Below are 4,194 nucleotides of genomic sequence, written 5' to 3' on the forward strand. Positions count from 1 at the left end.
GCTGATCATCCATCTCTTCCTCCGACTTGACGATGATTTATTTAAACTTTGTGAAAGTTTCTTCAGCAGGATTAACCGCTCGTTGATAAACTTGTTCAGAAAAAATCTCGAATATTCAACAAAACACACCAGGCGCCATTTTATCGTTCTTCTTCCTCCTCTTCCGATTCTTCTTCTTTGGGATGTTTTGACTGTCGGCATTCATATGGTGGCCTTACCGCCACCTTCTGGATAATACGGTTATTACATCTAAAGATTTCTCATTCAGTTCCAGTTGTCATCGAAAAAACTAAAATCTTCTCTTCCACTTRATTTAAATAAGACAAATACAGTATTAGTATTCCGGTTCTCCACAAGTCCATAGGTAATGTCGTCCTCTGACTAATTTTTCATACATCCCACCACATGTTTCGCTGCTTATAACACCAAATAAGAACATTTCCTACAATACAGTCAGAAATTTTAAATCTACATATAATTTTTTCTTTCCCCTGAGCTACCCTCAGCTCCTTGTACACTCTTATTTATTCTGACATCTATATAAACATTGTTTGATGCATTATTTCTCTGTCTTTGCTAGTGCTTTATGTGTTCCCTGAAAATTATACCATAAAACTGAGATTGGAACAATTTTAACTTTATGTCAATATTAACTTTTCATAGCATCATTTTTATTCATATTATTTTTAAAATCATGAAAAAAAAACATTGGGTTTGATGCTTCTTGTTCTAAATAACAGTGAATCAAGTCTGGTTTTAATGTATTTAGGTGAATTTTGGCGCTTTTTAGCTTGTTATTGTCCACAAAAGTTTGGGTGGCTAACGCACATTTTTGTGGCAAGTAAAAAGTTTGCGTAGCCTATATTTACACAACTTTTCACACACGTTCAATTTTACACGTCAGTTCTTACATAAAATATGTGTGAAAGCACGCTTCATACATGCTGATTGCAGATTGTTAAAATGATTTAGTCCTCATCTTTTTTGTTATTTATTGTCATTTTAAAATACATTATATTATGTTTGGTATTTTATTTAAAAAAAAAAATGTTTACAGAGTATTACTATTACTAGCACTACAGATGAAGGCAGATTAGTGTGCCGAAATGCAAACAAAATACAATTTGTTTATTTTTGGAAAAAATAGAATACATTTTACATAAAGATATTTCAATAATAATTATAAAAAATTGAAATAAATAAATAAAAATATTATAAATAAAAATAATGTGGTGGCATTTTTAGGTGCACCACATCTGCACTGCATTGTTTCTACTGTGGCTTGAAAAGTATTAATACCCATTAAACCTTTCCAAAGTTTGTCACAAAACAACAACAACCAAATATATTTCATTGGAATTTTATGTGAATAACCAAAATAAAGTGGGATACAATTGTGAAGAAACACTGACCATGTGAACTTTGACTGAACCATTCTAACACATGAACATGTTTTGTTTCAAACCATCGCATTGTAGCCCTGACTTCATGTTTAGGGTGGTTGCCGAGCTGGAAGGTGAACCTCCGCTCTGTTATATTTTTTTCACTAATTGGCCATGTGATATGATGAGCTCTGGTCTGTGATGATACAAATTAAGTTTGATGCACCTGTGAGCTTATATGGGGATGTTATTCCACCTTGATGTTTCATGCCGAACGGTCAGACTTGAGGCTTAGCCACACACACATGATTTGATGTACAATTATTTTTTACGTCCTGTCAAGATGTACATGTGTGTTGAATTTTATGATAGTCGGTCAAACATGGCTTTAAAATGATCTAGGGGGCGCTGTGGAATTAGGCCACACCCACCAAATATTGGACTACATTCCTGTCAGGTGGTGGACAAGGATCGATCACAGTGATTTTGGTCCAGCTCGGTCGAAACGTGTGGAATTTATAGCCAAACGTATTGCAGCGGCGTGACCTGTCACTGCGCCGCATCGCCATTGCCATGCCCTCTACTGAAAACTCTTGGCACTTTAAGGYAAGTGAGACCAACTTATCTGTCATCTGACACAAAATTACCTTGATTAGGCCAAGCGGTTCAGAGATGGAGCTTTCCAAGAGAAAAAAAAGTTACTTCCTGTTCAGAGGGGTAGGGGCTTAGATGACGTCAGTCTGTGATGACATAGGATTGTCAGGGATCCAACCAGGATCATTCATGTCAAGTTTGGTGCCAATTGGCCTTTTTATATGAAAGTCATAATGTTTTGTTTGCACTGGTGAGAACGCCAAATTCGCCACTCTGCCATGCCAACTGAACATTTGCGAAAACTAAATTTTTTTGATAACTTTTAAAGCCCCACCCCTTAACTGCATCTTGGTCAAGAATGAAGACAATAGGTCAAAATCCATAGGAGTTTGTTCAAGTTCAATGTGAGTAAAAGTGAAAAATGGCCAAAATTTGCCCCTTGACCCAAAATGGCCGCCTCCTGTGCATTTTAGGGGAAACCTCTAAGATACTTTTCTTGCTAATGTCTCTGTGTGTGGTTCTCCAGCTGCACAGCAGCATAGAGGAAGACTCTCCGGAGAATCATAAAATCTGCCCAGAAGACCATCGGCTGCTCTCTGCCTTCTCTCCATGAACTCCACAGGTCGACTGCTTCAGGAAAACCAAGAACATTTTAAAAGACTCTTCACACCAGGTCACAATTTGCTCCAACTGGCTGCAGATAGAGGAGCATTAAAACAAGGACAAAGACTGAAGATCAGTTTATACCCAGTAGCCATAAGGGCATTAAATGCACCTAGAACAATTTATCACCCAGTTTTGTTATAATCCATGTCATTTTATTGAATGTTTATATGATAACAATACAGTTTGTTTTTTTCTGGCATATTCTGTAGCAGAAATAATGACAAAGCATCAATAAAAATGTTTCACATCTCTAAGTATCCAAATGTTAAGAACTAAATGATCACATTTAACAAATACAACAATTTCTCAGCTTTATAGACATAAAATCCCTCCAATCTTTAATTCTAGTTTAGGGTTGTTGTAAACAAATATTTTAGTAATCGAGTAATTTATTGACTATTCTTACAATTAATCGAGTTATCGGATACAAAAATAAAATAAAACATTTATAAATCTAACATAACAGCAGTATTACTATCACATATCCAAAGACCCAAGCACCATCATCAATCTATAAAATCCTCAAACCAAACTTGAAAACTGGACGTGATGCTGCTAACACTTAGCTTTCGTCAACAACTCGGGCAGAAGTGAGAGCTCTGTGCAACGCAAATAATAACCCAGCTGGAACACGGAGCATTAAATAATAAAATATAACTTAGTGACACTTCGAGGAAGATAAATTTTCCTCAAGGAATTTAAATAATCAATGTACTCGAATCACTCGAGGAATCATTTCAGCTCTATTCTAGTTTTTAACCAAATCAACTTTATAGGGAAACTCAACATCGGACACACATTGAAAACAATTCTATGACTCTCCAACTGTGTGAGTCATCATGTGCAGAGCTAAACTAACTTTATTATGAAAAATGTTTCCACAGGTCACACATGAAAATGGCTTTTTACCGGTGTGAATCATCATGTGCAGAGTTAAACTAACCTTGTGATGAAAACCTTTTCCACACTTCACACATGCAAATGGCTTTTCAACTGTGTGAAGCATCATGTGCTGAGTTAATTTCCGTTTTGAACTAAAATTTGTTCCACAGGTCACACATAAAAACGGCTTTTTACCCGTGTGAATCATCATGTGCAGAGTTAAACTCCGTTTATCACTATAACCTTTTCCACATTTCACACATACAAACTGCTTTTCACCAGTGTGAATCATCATGTGCAGAGTTAAACTCCGTTTTACACTAAAACCTTTTCCACAGGTCACACATGAGAAAGGTTTTCTTCTTTGCTGATTTTGCTTCTCAGTTTCAGCGGCTTCCTGGAAAATGACTTGGTTCCTGTTTGGTTCTGATTCAGTTTGGGATGTTTGCTCATTAATAGGAGCCACCATGCAGGTATCAGTCTCCTGTTTTAACTCAATCTGTTCTTCACCCTGACTGCAGTAAACGTCTTTCTCTTCCACTTTCATCTGCTGGTGTTTTAGATCTTCCTGCTCTTCTTTCATCTGATGATCTTCTGGTTCTTCCTGTTGTTGTTTCACCTGCAGAGGTTCTAACTCTTCCTGGTCCAGAGTGGATCTCCTCTCCTGGTT

The sequence above is a fragment of the Poecilia reticulata genome, linkage group LG11 (genome assembly GCF_000633615.1).
Source record: "Poecilia reticulata strain Guanapo linkage group LG11, Guppy_female_1.0+MT, whole genome shotgun sequence".
Classification (NCBI taxonomy): Eukaryota; Metazoa; Chordata; class Actinopteri; order Cyprinodontiformes; family Poeciliidae; genus Poecilia; species Poecilia reticulata.